Below are 18,122 nucleotides of genomic sequence, written 5' to 3'. Positions count from 1 at the left end.
CCTGGCATCAGAATTTTTAGTATCAGTATTTAACTGTAGTAGTTAATTCTTACAGTGATGCCAACAAATCTTTCAGGGAAGGGGTGCACGTAATCTATAAATTAGCAGGTGTGGCTGCGCAGAGGTAGAAGGACTGGTATTCTAACAGTACAGCGCAGGCTCAGATGCATCAGAGCGCTCAAGCATGTGTTTAACTTCACTTGTGGAGTTTGTTGATGAGACCGTCCGTGTTTCTAAAGTTAGGCACACATTTTTATGCTCTTCTGAAATCAGGCCTCGGCAAGAGAGATACTCTTACGGCTTTGTTTGAAATATGCACTTTGCAAGACAATCTATCTTTTTCTGATTTTATGCAATTTATCTTGTATTTAGAAGACCAGACAAATTTAGAGAATTCTTTTTTTTTAATTATTTTTTGCATTGCAAAAGGAAAGTGAGAAAGCAGACAAGTTTAACTGTACGTTTCAGCATGTGAAAGCATTGCTTAGGTTTGTAAAAGGTGTCTATTTGCCATCAAGCTCAAAGGAACTTATTTGAGCACATCAGAAAAAAAATGCCTGACAAGCAGGTCATGTTATATAAAGTTATATAGCTCCATCTGTATTCCATCTCCACACTCCTCCAGGCGACTGGAGGCATAAGAGCTCTGAGTATGCAAGGAAATAAATAAGTTTACCTAAAAAATTTAGGAATACTGTGCTTTTAAGCCACAAATGATGTTGTCTATGTTTAATTTTCAGTGTTAAAATCGACAGTAGCCTTATTAACAAGGTGCAATAATTACAAAGGGCTAAATTATGGAAACAAGTGGTGTGTGTTTGTATATCACTGCGGAATGTGCACTCTTTTAAAACTGACTTTTATAGCACTGGGATCTTATTACCTCTCTGAAATTATAATGTTGGTATAATTTTATAACCATTTATTACACATTATGAAACAGGATTTGGGATTTCCTAAGAACCAAAAGGAGGAGAGGGGGAATTGTAAATGAGATAGAGTAGTGGTATGTTGGTTTACATGGCAGAAGTAACCTAAAACACCTTTACAAGGCTATTACAAGTTCTGTCTTACTGAAAGAAAAAAATGTATTGCCCTTGGTTACAGAGATAGTTTAGTCTGAAATTTCCCATGATGAAATGAAAATGCCTACTTCGGCATTCAGCATTTGCTTTGTCTCTTGCATTTTAGTAATGGTTTTTATTTGTTTGTATTCTCATTGTGAAGGCATTCCTAAATTACCAATATTTGGCTTGAAGTTGTATTCTTTTGAAAATAACTTTTAAAATTGAGAGATTTCTTCATCATACTGTACAGTCCGAATGAGATCATACGACATGATCTGCTCCAGCTTATGTGGAGAGTTCACACAAGCAGAAGGTTGCAAAGAAAAAGATTACGTTGAGGGTTCGTTGTTCAGTTATGAAAAGGGTTTGAACAATCAAACTAAAAGCTCCGCTCATGTATTTTTTCTCTCCATCTGCACTGTGGGGTCAAGAGGATACAGGTTGCCAAGTATGGTGCGTCTTGCTATGTTACACCTTTTTTGTTGCTGTTAAATAATGACATACACATTATTTTGCCATCTCTTACTGTTTTTGTCTTGTGCTCAGAGTCCAGAATTAACTGAAAGACAGAAATAATCAGATCTGTTGAACAGAAGGCTGTTTGGTTGTTGCCCTCCTTAACTCACTTCTCGCAAAGGGCCAAAGGACAAACTCAAATTTAGAGACATTAGTCGAACGAGGCTTGAACCAGTCAGGTAAGACCTGAAACAAAACTGCTCGGAATTGGATCCCAGTAGGAGGAAACTAGTCTTAAGCAGTCAGTTACAGAAGTTTTTTGGTTTGGGGTTTTTTTTGTATTACAAGCCTGATAAAAAGTCTTGTTACACAATTAAGAGCAAAATGCAGATAGCACTAGCTGAGCCCTCAAAGCATTACAAGTTTTCTCAGGAGAGTTGCAATTATTCCTGTGAATAAGTGCAGTGACTAGGACTGCTCACACGGGTCACGGTTGTAGAACGAAGGCACTTACTTGGGTTTTCCTCCGGGTGACTATTTCCACTGTAATTGGGAGTGTTGAAACTGTGAATCTCCCTTTCTGAGTGCTTGAGAAGGGAATTTTGCTGTTAGGCTTTGTGAGAGGGATGGATACGTACCTAGGCACGTTTGCATGGCTGTTGGAAGATGTTGGCTCAGTTTGTAGTAATACCAAAGTGGCAGTACTTTGCATGTGTCACTTAGTGACAGATTTAAGAGCTGTTAAGCACATGGTATTCAGCCTGTAATGCATCCTACTGATACCAGGCCCGGGGAGAAGGAGGCTTCTCAGAATGGGATCCAGGATAGCCAACCTGTTGTGAAGGGAGTCACCATAGCCTGTGTGCTGTCAGCTGGAGCAAGTGCATTTGTTGTGTCCAGCTTGAGGGTGGTGGTTATCTGCATTCATTCATGACCCACAGTACAGGACGCTCTTTTGAAGAATATTCTTTCTTTCAGAGATTAAAATAAAAACGTTGGAGAACTTTTATGTTACAAAAGGTCACTGAATAAATTACAGTATTGTCAGAGCTGAAATCAGAAGTGGTGGTTTCCTTCCTTCCAGAGCCATGCTGCAGCTCCCCAGCTAGCCGGTGGGAGCATGCTCCTGTCTGGGCTCTTGTGGAGCCCCGTAACCTGAACTAAGTCCTTTTCCCAAGACTTGCTGGAACCCAGGAAAGAGCCCTAAAACCAGGCCAATGTGAGTTTGACCTCCCAGGTAAAGGAGGCCCTTTCCAACTCCTTCCCAACTCTTCCACTTCCTAAGCGAGTGTTTTATTAGTAGACTTTTAAAAAGGGGGCATTGCCCCATCACTTTTCAGTGGCATTTCTAACACAGCACCAGCCAGCACTGCATTTGCAAGGAACCAGACGTTATCTTTGTCAGTCATGGGGTTTTGGGAATATTATTTTAGATTTAGATCTCTACATTTCACCTAACACTGTAGTTCCACAGCAGGTTAAGCCAGCATAAGCTTGTGCTACTGTTGAAAGAGCTGTTCCTCCCCCCGGCAGAGACATGTCTAGAGAGAAATATCCTGAGTTATGCTGGTTTGAACCACTCCTAAAAGCGAAGGTCTATATAAAATGTCTAAAGGCTAGATCAGTGTATGGTTTGCTGGGTTTGTACCTCTGCTCTTCATGTGGCAGGCATGATAATACTGCCTTTATCCCACTCTGTCTTGGCTGGAGTCTCATTAAGGGTCTGGACTCGCACATACTCCTACAGCAGCCAGCTCAGGAGAGCTCCACTAAGGGCTGGTTGCTTAGCACTACTAGAATACCATTAAAACAGCATTGATTTTGATATGAAATGGAGTCTATAGGGGAAAAAAGAGGAGTTAGATCAATAATCCTACATGCAATGACTCTTAAGACTACATCTCAACTGTGCCATGGTTTTGCTAAGCAGGTATTGGAGTTGTTAAGGGACACGAAAAGCAACCTTACTGGACCTTGATCCTCCCCTGACCCCAGGGGCGTCCTGGAGCCGGTCTGATGTGATTCAGCGTAATCTCAGGCCCGGCAAGGTTTATTGGGGGGAGGGGAGATGTGATCTCTGCATGAGATCTCTGGGCCACAGAAAAGCAGGGTATACTTCTTATCTAGACATGGCAGCAAATAGGAAAGATCCTCAGCTGCTTTGCTAGTGCAGTTTTTCTGCCTCTTTTTATTATAGCATCAGTGTAACAACGATGGGAATGCCGGGGAGAAGGTAAAGGTTCATAAGGTAACTGAAGGAAGATAACTGTCAGCATCAATTGCATTACGTTTTTTTAAACTCTGAAAAAAGCAATTATGTTTTCTTGTTATCTGCTACTCATATATTTTTTCATATAACAAAAATATTTCCATCATGGAAGGGGGTGAATTTAGCACAAGTTAAGACGCTGTAGGAAAACAAAAGCCCAGTTGCCCAGTTTTTATGAATATGGGATTTCCAATACACTCCGCTTGCATAAGACTGCAGTATTTGGATCCATGCATCCCTTTGTCTCGCTTCAGTCACAAAAGGGAAGTATCTGCCCACATACATTGTTCTTCCTTTGTTTCCTAACAAATACTGTTTTGGAGAATATAAAGAAAATGTAAGTTCTTTTTTAAAAAGCATTTTTTCTCAATTACTATTTTTAGAACCAGAGCATTTCCTCTTTCACTCAGTGTAAAATTACTGAGCTTTAATTTGCTCTGCATTGCACTTTATATATTTTTTCCCTTGTTGGGCCACGTATTTTTGATATACAAAACAATAAAGGTTTTGTTAATCTAGTTTTAACTAGAAATTAACCATGAAACTAAGATGTTTTTATAAAAATGCAATTTCCATAAAACACAGCAAATAAACTATTTAGATGAGAGACATTTTTAGTGATACATTGAGAAATATTATAGCTTCTGAAATGATTTACCGTTTGGTAAATTCAGTACATTAACAGATAGCATGGTTTTAAATGGAATATGAATAAGCAGGAGACAAAGTTCTAGACATTGCATTTGCTTATATGCAAAACCTGCATTAGTTTAATTGATATGGGTCTTGAAAAAATTAGTCTCATCCAGTTTAAAGAAGTATAAAACTATTTATAAGCCGGGTTAAAAAGAAAAGAGCTCACAGCAAAGTTGAAATCAGAAAACTTAATTACCAAAGAGATATGTTTTTCACTACGCTAATGCAATGCTGTATAGTGGGCAGTCTGAGGAGCCCCTTGTCTCTGGAGGGGCTGAACTCATGCAAGTAGAAGACACCACCAGAAGCCGTATGCGAGTATGTATTTTCCTGCTTTAAACAGTAGCTCTCCAGATTCTTATGCTTACAGGCCCACTTCCAGGTTGGCAATGGTATTTCCATTTGGCTTTTCCTGCCTTCAGCCCCTCTAATTTTGGGAACTAGTGTCCTAAAGACAATCTACTTGTTCCTAAATGAGCTAATGAAGAACTCGTCTTCCCTCTGGTTTTGGTGTTACGCTTAGAGCCCTAATACTGTTGCATGTAGTTTAGCTTAAGAATGTTTACATGCCAGTTTCAGCGCTTGAAACAAAGAACAGCTACTCTACCCCAGCACAGAATCTCTTCAAATCTTGTGGAGTATATTGAAAAAATAAAGACCTTTTTTACTTTTACTTTGTCCAAACTCTTTATTCCAAATCACACCTAGAAAAGGGGAATTCTGCAGTGACTGGAAAACAAAGCACATGGCAGTAAAGAGGGGAGACAGACAGCGATGCTCTCATTTTCTTCCCAGGGTGAGTCCTTCCTGGGCTCCCCTCTCCCAGGCTGATGAGCGCATGTGTGCACAGACCACGCACAGCTCTGGAGTCCTTGGCACCATGGTGTGAAATCCCTGCAAAAGCGCTTTGTCAACCACTTCCCAGAGTCCCCAGTTCCTTTTACGAGATTTTCAGACGTTCTGCTCTCATTTCTACATCCATAGGTAAAAGTAAAAGCTAACTGCTGCTCCAATAGCATGAGTACAGTCTCACCTCGAGTTGCAAATGTATCATCTTGCCATTTTTAATCAAGCTGCAGTTTCGCCTACAAAAAATGTGCAGGATCCAGGTATTTCTGCATGCTGTAAAAGCTGTTGTGTCCTTTCAGGGACTAACAGGAGTCCCTGGCGCATGGCAGGCGCACCGCCAGTGGCATGCAAGCGACATGCTTAACATTGGTGAGCACCATGACACCTGTGCTGAAGAGAAAGCATGGATTAATGTTACCTATACATCCCACCACAGAGATGAGTGCTGCATAGCGCTGCTCAGGTCTTGCAATTGTGGAAAAATGCTTAAAAGCTTTGCACTAAGCACAGCGTGTCTCTGAAAACTCAGTTTGCGTTTGGCTGAGGAGCAAGAGCAGTGACAGGCCTGCTCCAAGGTGGCGGTCCATCAGGCAGCACAAGTAACAGTTCTGTTGCCTGACTAGTTTCTGTATTTTCATGTATTTTTGAAGGAAAGCTTAAAAGAGAAGACTTTGGCATGTAGATGATACTCCTTAGCAATCTGATTTGATTCTGCCCTCTGGGGGCAGTCTGTGGGCCAGCACGGCAGATTTAGATAAGGTACTTCCACTGCCAGTGACTTGCACATAGCAAAAAACTGTTTCTTATTAGAAGCAGGTGCGTTTTCTTAAGATAAAAAAACAAAATGCCACCATGCAGACCTTTGTTAAACTGTCACTGTCTCCCTGTGGCGCTGGCAGCTGGGGAGAACTCCAGAATTCAGAGGACCTTAGCCATAACTCATCAAAAAGCCTCTGCAATCTATTGCCACTGAAAGTGTTTTAATGCTAGATCAAAAACATACAGACTTGGGCTTTCCAAAATTCCTCTAAGAATGTTGCTGTTACTTTATGTGGAAAAAAGTGTTAAAATCTTTTGTGTCTGCTTCTGAGTCAATTCTGCCTGCTGAACCAAGAGCACTTCCAGTAGACTTCAGGTATGTAAGGAGTCATTCTCAGTACAAGTCATGATGCTCCAAACATTTCAGATCTTTTTCTTAAATTAAAAACATTTGTGAAATTAGCAATGTGTATATTAATGCCTAAAAGTCTATGAAAATAATTTGAGTTAAAATACTAAGAATTATGTGCTTGCACTTGAAACTTTAAAGAAAGACTACTGAATTATTAATTTGCCAAGCACTAGCTCCTGAGTTTTATTAATGTACTAAACCAACTTTGGAGAGAGTGACTTTTTTAAGAATTGAGAAGGAATATTTTTTTCTCAATTAATTCAGGTAATGAATAGTTTGTTTCTGGTCACTGGGTTTTAGAATGAGCAAATCTCATCCTCTTGCACTTTTAATATTCATTGTTTGTATGGAAAAAAATCTTTTCTGCTTTTTCATTTACCAGCGAATGATCAGTTCACTAGCTACAGGCAATGTTTCTTCACTTAGATGGCAAAATATGCTTTGATAAATTTACTCTCCTCCTTGTGAATCCTAATTATCTATTATATTTTTTTCTAGTTTCAGAAATGCTTTTGTGCAATTTTCATAGATATGGTTGAATAAAAATTGCAAGGAAGAATCCAAGTCGTCTAATAAGTGCATTAACCCCTTTTTTTCCTAAGTAAAAATTAAGAACAAGAATTATCATGAAAAAAGTCAATTCATTGCTGAATTAAGTATTTATAGAACATCTTGATTAGTAAAAAGCAGTAGTCTTTGTTAAAGTTACATTTCGTAGCAAACCACTGTGGTTTAGTAAGTATCACAAGTGAGAAAGCAATTTTTCTTCAGAAAAAACACAAATGGAAAACAAGATTAAAATAGATCATTTAAACCAAGGTTTTCTCCTTGTCTTTAAGCCCACCCTGCCTGGTACATTACTGTTGTACGTTCAGGGATGCTCAGGACAATAGACATTCCTCATGGGAAGCAGCTAGGTTCCAAAGTGTTAACTGAAATAAAAGCAAAAGTGAGCAAACTTGTAAAATTTTCTAGATACTAGCTCAGCTATTGCCAAAAAAGCACTACTCGCTGCTGAACTAGAACGTCAGCATTTTGAAAGAATCACGTTTTAATCTAGCTCACACACCATATTTGAAACCAGATTTCTGTTGGTCTGCTTGTTTGTCTTACAGGACTTATACTTGTTAATAAACCTCAGAGCAGGGTGCACCAATACTCAGATGACCACCGTTGGAATCTCTCAAAATCCCAAAATCTATTATACATTATTACAGAAACAACAGTCTTCAAATGAAAAACTACTTAAAGTTATCTCAAAAAGGCAAGAAGAAAAAGAAGCTAATTCTTTATTTGGGAAATGCCATTCAGCTACCATTAACTCACAAGCTGTGTGCTTAACTGGTCTCCTGTAGCTTTGTCAGGTCGCGTTTTTGTTGAAAGCAGGTGGTGATTAAACTACATAGCAAAGAACCTTCCTTTGATCTCTGTAAATGAATGTATATGTACAAACTATGCATTTTCATACAGCTGCATACTGTATCTTGAATCCGTTCAACTCCAACCTTTTCCCCTAAGTTAGCAACGCCCAAACTTGAGGAGCTGAAGGTGCTCCCATCGCCTTTAGCATATATTTGTCTCCTGTCTTGTTTCTGCTCTCCAAAAACCTGAGAGGCAGGACGGAGGAGTGCTGAGCTGCAGGGCCCCAGGAGCAGAGAGGCTGGGGAGCCGTGGCCCAGACAGGAACCTGGCACGCTCTTGTGGACCAGGTTGGGCGCCCAGGCCCGGCGTGGCGAAGCGGAGGGATGTGGTACCTGTGCTCGCTCAGCCAGAGCTGCTGCTGCTCCGGCCCTGGCACCTCTTGCACTTTTGCTCAGCGTCATGCACGCTCGGGCAGCAGAGCAGGACCAGCAGCTGCTCTCTCACATGGGGTCAGTAGGAGTTTACAGCAACACCAGCAAGCTATGCCAAGGAGTTGGCCACTGCAAACTGGGCTTGCAGCCACGCTCCTGCCCCTCATGAGAGCCCTTCCAGTCATCCTACCAGCCCGGTTTCATTCTTACCACCACTTCTCCATGGTGCTCTGCAGCACACCGCTTGGGAGGCATGGATGGCTCCTTAGGGGTTGTGGTCTCACGGCTGAGACCTGCTGCCCCAGATGATACCTTGCTCAAAACACTCAGTCCTTCATCCTAAGCATTGACTGGACTTCAGGGCTGGGGTGTGTAAGAGACAAAGGATCAGACCTTGTTTTTAGCGTACCCTCTGTTGGAAGGGAGTAGGAAAGATGAAAAATGGATGTCTTGTTCTTTTAGCTGGTGTGATTAAATGAAGGAAAAAGGTTTGTTCCTTTTTCCTTCCTGCAACATTTTTACTTAAATTTTGGGTTGTTGCTGTAATATACATCAGCGTAGTCTGGTCAATGAATGAAGTGTGTTTCTTACAGTTCATCCTACAAGAAGAAAGAAAAAAAAAATAGATGTATTAAGAACATCCTTGCTTTAGAGTAAAGCAAGCCTGGACTCAACAACAAAGAAAGATTTTGTTTATATGCAAACTATTCAAATATTTGATACCAGTATGAAGGCAGTGGTATTCTTATCTATCCAGAGATGTGCACTCATCTAGGTTATGCTTAATTGAAAAATATTTTTACAGTGTGTATTTGTATTTGATGGGCTGAGGCCTTTAATTTTATATTCTTTACAAGAATTAGCGTAGAAATTATGTTTTCCCATTTATCGAGCTACCTGCCCATGCTAGTTGTCCATTTGCATAAAGAATATTTCCACTACTTCAGAGGTTTTTAGGTTGTTTTTTTTTTAAATGCTGTCCTTTGAAAAAAATGCAGTGCTTTTTTGTATGTTGCTCAATAGAAAAACATATTCCTTACCAGGGCTCCTACAACGTGATCCACAGAACCCAATGACTTGAAAAAAATGCTTGAGGGCAGGTCTTCAGGGGTTATCAGCTGCCATATCTCCCATAGCTGTGACCACTTATATCAGCAGAGGACCTGCCCCCAGGAGGGTTACGCAGAGGTAGCTGTAGCGATGCTCAGCGTGGTGCAGGAGGCTCTCTGGAGCTCGCAGATCTCCGTCACCAGGAGCTGGCCTATAACAGCAACAGAAAGACACTACTGCATTTCTCTGCAATCTGCAACTGTCCCGTGGGCCCGGTGTAGCTCCAGCTGCAGTCTCTCAAGTCAAAGCTCTTGACTGCAATCGTCAGTCCTTTGCTGTCACTTACTATCACAAAGTTAACTTTTTAAAATGAGAAAGAGCTTCCAACTCTGGCACTAATGGAAATACTGAATACTTTTAATATATATATATATATTTGGAAAGTATTTGAAAGAAGTGTTTTGTCTTTTTTTATACAACTTTTAGCCAAATAGAAGTATTCTGATTATTACTTCTGTGGATACCTGTCCACCTGTAAATAAACTCATATATTCAGGTACATGAACCTGAAGAAAAAAATAATAAAGACTGTTCACTGGCTATGCGCTTTGCTAGCTTTTGGTTCCTTTGTACATAAGAGGTAACTGTTTAAATGTCGGGTGGGGTTTTTTTTATTTAATTGTTGTTCCTCTAAAGAAAGAAGAAGAAAAAAACTTTTGACTTTGTTTTCTCTTTTCTGAGTTAATACAAAGATTTTCTAACTTTTTACTGCAGAAATGGATAAATATCTGGTGCTATGTGAATTTGAGTCAAACTGGCCATAGCAGACACACCAGTTAGAATGCACTTTTCCTGTGGCACACAATGTATTTTCTCAGAAGGGACTTTCAAAGGACCGTCAGATGTTTACATTTCTTCTTGTTGCCCCAAATAGTTTTGAATATTGAAATAACTCCCAAAAATAGAGAAAGTCATGATCCATTACTGATGCGACAAATCCTTACATTTAGGTATCTACAACAGGTTTGTACAAATACCATTTTAGAGATAGTTGAAATATTGGGCTTTCATACTTCGTAATGCTTTGATGTGACAATAACTATGCTGTTGCTATCTAGTCTAACCTCATTGTAGACCTGTAACTTCCTGTTTATGGTTATGTCATGAATTGCACTGGCTTGAATTCAGCCAAATACTGACTGTTCAGCTGAAATATTCCGACTGTTATGATGTCCACAAAACATTAATTAAATGCACTTGTATCTGACTACCACGGAGTATGTCAAATTATTCATGTAATAAAACCCTTGTGTATAACTTTTGCTACCTGTTTATGTGAACTTTAGTTCTTTTACAGCCATGAACGTCAGCACATCAACCAAGGATCGACTCAAGTCAATGATGGCCTTTGCATTGACTTCATTACAAACAGGACTGAATTCCTTCCCTTCGATTGGAAGGCAGATATTTAGACACCGTAACATGAGCTAAGACACACAGGACAGGAATGTGGCCCTTGAATTTTAAGTTTTGGCCCTGTGAATTTTAAGTGCAGCCTTTAGCTAGTGACTATGGTTTCCCACTTCCAGGGGGCTACATGCTATAAAACTGGTCTTCCTGATGCATTGAGCTAGCAACACTTTTCCTGTCCTGCTCTTGCCTGGCAGTAGAGGAGTAGCCTCTCTGTGCACAAGGAACACTCATGATAGGCAAAGCTTCGTTTAAACAGGATATGCCTTTCTCATGGTAAAGCTAACAAAGCTACTGCTTTAAACTTGCAAGTTGGAGAGACATTCCTGAAACAGGGAGTAGTTTGTTAAAAAAAAAAAAAAGTATAACCTAGTACCTTTCTGTCCAAGTTCTCAACTCCCCTTCTAGCTTTGTTAGGTCATATTTAGATTTTCCTTTGGCTAATGCATTCCTACCCACTGCTGCAAAGCCCATTCCAATATAAATAGCAAGGCTATTAAATTTAATGAGCGGTTTAATCACTCTTCTTCTGTTGGCATTTTCCTCCCTTCAAGCAACACCTCCTCACCACACACATGCATACACAGTCGTCCATCTCTAGTAAGGAAGATCTCTAGACTAATCTGTTCTCTAAGCCAGAGGCAGAACAGCTCGGGCAAAGAGACCCTGCCCTGCTGCCCAACACCACCTATCATCACTAACAGTCAGGCTTGTCCAAACGGTCCCTTCCCGGACATGCATGTAATGCCCCGGGTACCAGGCACTGCGGGAGTGACGAGCGCTCCTTGTCGCTTCTTTCTGTTGGAGGAGTCTGTTGTCTTCATAGCCCCGCTCCTGCCACGCAGGTACCCAAAGCTGTCTGACTTGTATCATTAGAGTAGGTAATCCTACAGCTGATTCCTCTAGATACAAAAAGGAAGGGATTTGAAGTCATAATTAGCGAGGAAGCATTTTAGTGGTATTTCAGATGAAATTCCACTAATTAAATGCCAAGTGATAATAATCTCTGCTGTAATTGATGTTTCTGAAGACAGGCAGACGGCCCGTTACAGTTCTCTTTATGCAAACAATGTTTTCTACTTTTGTACACTGAAGAAAAGGGATTTCATTTTAGCTCAATATTCCATACCTACACTCCCTCCTCTCCACTCCCACACAGGCTTGGTCTCTTTTTGAGCCAGTTCTGAACAGTTTTAAGTGACTACCTTAGGTGCATTTGGTTTAGAAATATTTTACATCTCATGTACTTTCTTTAGAAAATTTTGAGACAGTATGATTCCTTCTCTGCCTGCATCAATAACTTCCTCTAACCTCATTTCTTTTAGCTAAAATAATTCACTAAATTCAAATTTGGGCTTCAAATACTCTTGGCTGCAAGAAAACAATTTTTGTTGAAATATCCTGTGCATTTTGTACTTCAAATGTTGCCATCGGCTTTTTTTTATGCCAGTACCTTTGAGACCTGTTTTCCAAATGTGGTGTTACAGAATCATTATGTTATAATCTCACTTCTTCTGTGAGGTCCTAGCAGAAACCTGCTGCACCAAAAGCAAATTTTTAGCAATGAAAATACCACTTAGAGAACAATAACATTATTTTGGTGCCCCTTAATTGAACACATTATTTTCTAGTTTATTTGCTTAAACTGCCATCTTTTATTCTCCCTCTCCCACCCACTTTTTTTATGATGCCAAGAAAAATATTTAGGTTATAAAAATTCCCATACTGGTTTGAACACTAAGCTACATTTCTCTTTTTGGCTAACAAAATAAAAAGCAAACATTATGCTAAGATTTATGTTCTAAATTTAGCTTTAGAGAGGAGAAAGAGAGAGAAAGAATTTGCACTTTCCTGAATTATATTTTCCTGCTTTATCCCCAGATGATACCACCATGAACAGATGCAGCTTTTTTTTTCTTTTACAATTTTGGGGGAAGGAGAAGAGTTTTCAAACACATTTGTTTCAATGCAAGGGAAATGACAAGCAAATTTTTCATTACTCTTTGTCTCAGTTTTGCCTTGTAGTCACTATAGTACAGCGTCTTGCTCTGAAACAAAACTTCATTGAGTTTTTTGTCGGGTTGTAAAAATCAAACAAAACAAAAATTATGGACAGGGAGAAAAGGAGGAACCACTACCAAGGACTGGGTTAAACAACCAAGCTTGTTTTTAACCAGGCTTATGGCATAGCTCCAAACATTTCGATCTGACACTGAGGATCACTAGAAGCAGACTTACCCTTCCTTCCCAGACTTTGTAACTGTTAGCTTTGCAGGCTTTTTAGCTTTCCTTCATAATACTATAAGCAGCATCCTTAATATATACAATAATATATATCATATATGTATAATAATATATATGTGTGTGTGTGTGGAGAGAGAGAGAGAGAGAGTGTGTGTGTGTCTGTGTGTATATATGTATGGTTCAGAGACCCTTTTCACAAAATTAGTTTTCAAAATGAGAACATGCAGAAAAAGAGAAAATAACTAGAAAACAATCCTTTTTAGGAGAGATGAGATTAAAAATATGTGCAAGCTACAGTTTTATTACATAAACCGTTACTGAAAGGAACTCAGTGCACACCAGTTCTATTGAAACAGATGGGAACTCCACATTCTTGCTATCTGAAAATTTGTAAGACCATTCACTGGAGGTGCAAACTTATCCAGTGCTGACCTCTTGTGGTAGGCAATGAATCTGCAGTCGCCAAAAATTGGCAAAAGTCAACACCACGGCGAGGTTGGACAAACACAGGTAGGCTGGCCCTCCAGACCCAGGCTGGGAACTTAGAGAACACAAAGAGCACATCCCAGGGGGCACACACACCCCCTTTAAATTTTCATTTTTAACTCCTGAGCACACAAAATCCTACATCTTACACAACACTGGCGAACATCTTGCACAACACTGGTGAACATCTTACACAACATGGTGAATCTATCAGGTAAAAACAGTTCTTAAATTTGAGAAGGATTTATCTAAATTCTTTGCAAAGTTTTAGGAACAGCTTTAGCTGAGAAGCACTGCAGTAACAGAAATCTCGTCACTGATCCTTGCAGATCAGTGCTGCATTTGTATCATTTTATCACCAATACTGTACTATCTCCTTGTGTACAAGGCATGGAGCATCCCTCTCTTGTTACTTGTGGTTGAGTGCATTTGACTAATTAATCTGTGGAAGTCCAAGTCTCCTGTGTCACTTCTGATATCTTTCTTGTTGCCCCATTTCCCACCAGCATGGTATAAGACAACAACTGGCACAATGAGGCATATATGCTCTACATCACCATTATTCAGTCCTCTAAGCACTGTATCACTCAAATCAATTCACCCATTCTATTTAGGCTCCAGAGGATCAGCAAATGAGTCAGTAAGTGGAAAACCAAATATTTTTAATAACGTCCCTCAATGGTGACCCCATTTAAGGTCACAGGAAGCAGACAGTACTAGCTCTGTCAGGAGTGAACTGTCAAAGCCTGAGGGCTGTGACAAGGAGGACAAGATTAATCACATTCTCATCCCACTCGAAGTCCAGCTGCACTAGGCACCCTTTCATGTTGTTACCTGACCCACTAGACCTGCTTCCTCCTCCCCAGGATACACCTCACCCACTCTCCAACCGATGCAGGGCATCGCCTACCCTCCAAGCAGCAAGGCTCTCACTAATAGAGCCCATACAAGCATTCGGTAAAAAAGGGGCTCTGAGTCTTACCTCAGAAGAGGGAACAAATTCGTTCCTGCAGCCTTGCTCTTTTAGCATCATCAGAAAAAGCACTATGTACAAAGCAGGCCTTCCCAGTGCACCCTCAGAAATGGGAGTGCACCAAGGATGCCTTCATCTTCCCACGCAGCTGGAACTGCTACTCAAACACAAACATGAGAGTCCTTCTAGCTAAAGCTCCTGTGCTTTAAAGTCTCACCCCCTCACAGCTAGCAGAGAGCAAGCGACCCCCAGAAGTCACTGCCAGACATGCTTTTTACCCATTTTTAAGCCATCAACACACCTTCTAGCCATCTTAGAGCAGAAACTGGCTCTTTATTTTCGCTCTTCTTTATTTTTCCCCTCTTTTCTGTTCCTTGCAGATTCCTTGCTCTGGTGTATATTAGTATCACGGCTGTTATTTCCCGTCATGCCTGAGGTATGACGTTTGTAAAGTGGTGACTCATGTAACCAAGCTTAGCCTGAGCTTTTAGCTAGGACTGACCAGGCTTTCTGAAGTGCTGTAGTACAGAGATTTCTGTTAGAAGACACAAATGACGTCCTCTTTAGAAAGGGCTGGTTCCTTCCTTCTGGTCACAGACCTCTTGACCTGTGAAACCAAACAGGATATAGAATAAGGGATAGAAGGAGGAAGGAAAATGTTTTTTACTTCCACGGCTTTGGTAAAAATCTGAAATTTCCAAAAATATCCGGAAAATCCCACTCCCAGGCTGCTTCTTTTTTTGGGTTCTCTTTTCTTTGAATGTTTACATTTTCTCCCAGAATGGTGGTCAGGAGTTTTGGCACTTCAGGCTCAACTCACGCCATGTGGCTCGCTATGTGGGGTGGTTTTCAGAGCTCAGCCCTCTGTCAGCCCTGTTGCTTCCCAAAGTCAGCAGCGAAATGAGAAGTACAGTCTCTCACTGAAGATGTTTCATATTTAGAATTGGCACTTGATAAAGATGTATCCTGCACTGCGCTGCCACATGACGTGGAGGGAGGCAGACCTGGTGTAGTGTCAGGGTAGGGGAACTAGAAAGCTATCAGAGGAGAGCAAGATGAAAGTGGAAGGGAAATGAAGTAAGTGGGTGATAAAATAATTCTGTTATATACGGAGAAAGCCAGAAGGATCAAAGGATCTCTTTTATTTGCATTTTATCCTCATTTCTGTTCCTTGCAGTTTCCTTCCTCTGCTGTATATTATTATCACCTCTATTATAAAACTTTCTGGTTGCTTGCAATTATCCCCCCTTTAATCTCATGCTAGGCTCTTCCCCTTTGATCCAGTGCAGTACACGCCTTCTTGCCATATGACTGATTGTGTGACTGCTGCATATATATGTAAAAACATCTTTTTTGACCTAATTTCCCCATTGTGTCTCCAGTTTAAGTCTATAAAGTCTAGGCAAAGTTGGGTGTCCTTCAAAAAATCCTCTCTGCTTACCTCAGTTAGGGTGGATTCAGCTCCCAATAAAAATGTTACAAATGAAAAACTCCTTCTAAAATCTTCATTTTATTTTTGCACGTAAATTAGTTGTTATAATTTCATACAATAAAAGAACATGAGCTACAGAGAGGGACAGCTAATTATGCCCTTCATTGCAAGGCTAAGCTGAGTTCAATAAGAAGAGACAAACCTGTTACTGGAAGACCCTTGATTCTTTCTCTTCGTTTCAACTTATTAAAAAAACCCCAAAACTCACCCTCTCCTGCTGCTCCCTCCCTCCTATCAGCCTCTCCTGGGACCAGAGCTCGCCCTGTCCCTGCAAAATGGGCTTGATGCCAGGGCTGGCAGGGCTGAGATATACTGAAGAACACTGGGACCTAAGGGCCAGGAGAAGAGCCCCGAGATGACAGGGAACGGGGCAGAGCCAGTTGGAAAGTCAATAGGGAAGATGCTCCTTCTCCGAAGGACAAGCCGCTGCTTCCTTCTCTGGTGAGAAACAGGAGGCAAAGCAGAGCTGCCCAGCCCAGCCTGGCCCCATCCCTCTGTGGAGGGCAGCTCCCCACTCATGGGCAGCCACTCTCTGATAGGGCTAACACCAGGCAAGACCAGGCGAAGCCCTATTCTCTGTTTCCTCACTGGTTTTAAGTCTTTTTTTTTTTTTTCCAGCTGTGCTCTAGCCTTTTGAGTGTATGAAACACACTGACCCTGGTTTGCAAGGAAGTCTCATCTTCATTCTTCTTCTTCAAAGGGAACACTGAAGGAACAGTGTATGGATGGTCTGAAGTAGTCAACTGTATTTCTTAATGCTATAAGAAGTGTCAAAAAGTACCAAAACCCACATAATACTTAAGCAGTTTGTAGCATGAATATTGTTAACTAAACCTGTTGATTTGAAGAGGAGCATGATGGAAATTTTCTTCCTTACCTTGTTCACACAGCCTGAATTCCTGTCAACAGCTACAATAAGCACCCTGATAGCTCAGGAAAAAAAGAGCCACTGAAAGGAGCCATAGAAAGAAGCCAGGAGAGCACCCAAACTGTAACTCTCATCCTGGCCTACACAAATCTTCCACAAAGCAACATATCTTCCAGAAAAAGCAAGGTTTTCTTCTCCATGGCTATAAAGAGCATCTGCTTTTCTGTCCTCCAGAGTATCAGTTCCCCCTCCAGATTCATTCCCCATCATTCCTTGACTTCCACATCCACAAACTACTGTCCATCACCAACACTGTCCTGTCTTCACTGTCACTTTCCTTGTGAAGATGAGACCTACTTGAGATTTTAAAAGAGCAACAAGTGATTTCATTTTGTTTTCCTTCACATGAGTTTTGTACTAATAACCACTGAACAAAGGATTTGCGGAGATGGGAGTGACAAAATGTATTTAGATTTTTTTGCTTTAAGCACTTCCACATGCGGCATTGTCTCTCTGGAATTAAATGGGACAATGGTTGTTTCTTATGTTGCTCTGCATTCAAATAAATCCACTAGTAACAATGCAAGATGCAGCACCTCATTTTCTAGTATCCTTAGATCACAACATGACCTTGAACATCTTTCCACTGCCACCTTCACAGACTACACTGCAGAAACACAAAGCATTTGCATATGTTATTGAGTTAAAAGAGAGATCTCAAGATCTTGCTACCTCACATCCTTCACATGCCCTACTCTCCTCAACACACTGGCATGGCTCTGATGATGCAGCACTGCTTTCTTTTTCTCTTTTTAAAATCTCGCATAATGGTGAGCTTATTGATGCCCCCCTGTGCTCTGCCCTGGTGATTAATTACTTTCCCTTCTCAGAAATACACTTTACTTTACATCTTGTTGGAGGTCCTAACATCAAGAGCAAAAAAATGGATCTTGCTATGCAGAACTGAAAAGCCCTGCACTAAAACACCTTTTGCAGCTGTGAGTATCAACACCTACTCATCACGTTGCCTTTTTCAACCTTCTCTTCAGTAAGGTACATTAGTCAGGCTCCTGAAATAAGCACCTTCAGGGCTTATTTTCCGTTCTCGTGGTCCTCCTTTGAACTCAAGCCAGCCTGTGCCTTCTCAAAACATTAACAACTGTGGTAATAAATATAACTGATAAGAGTTCACAGAACATTAACATCAGCAAGCCAACAAATGGCTACAAGTGTTGGAG

General features: G+C 40.8%; 1 long non-coding RNA gene across 1 annotated transcript; it reads right to left on the bottom strand.

The window, feature by feature from the left end:
- Nucleotides 1-4,953: 4,953 nt before the first annotated feature.
- On the bottom strand, nt 4,954-15,050 carry LOC142406229 (uncharacterized). The gene is made up of 3 exons (XR_012774509.1): nt 14,826-15,050; nt 9,342-9,562; nt 4,954-8,900 (listed from the first exon to the last, which is right to left on the bottom strand). It is a non-coding gene; the product is annotated as an uncharacterized LOC142406229 (long non-coding RNA).
- Nucleotides 15,051-18,122: the final 3,072 nt, after the last annotated feature.

This window comes from Mycteria americana, chromosome 2 (assembly GCF_035582795.1).
Source record: "Mycteria americana isolate JAX WOST 10 ecotype Jacksonville Zoo and Gardens chromosome 2, USCA_MyAme_1.0, whole genome shotgun sequence".
Lineage (NCBI taxonomy): Eukaryota > Metazoa > Chordata > Aves > Ciconiiformes > Ciconiidae > Mycteria > Mycteria americana.
This window is presented reverse-complemented; position numbering and strand designations above follow the sequence as displayed.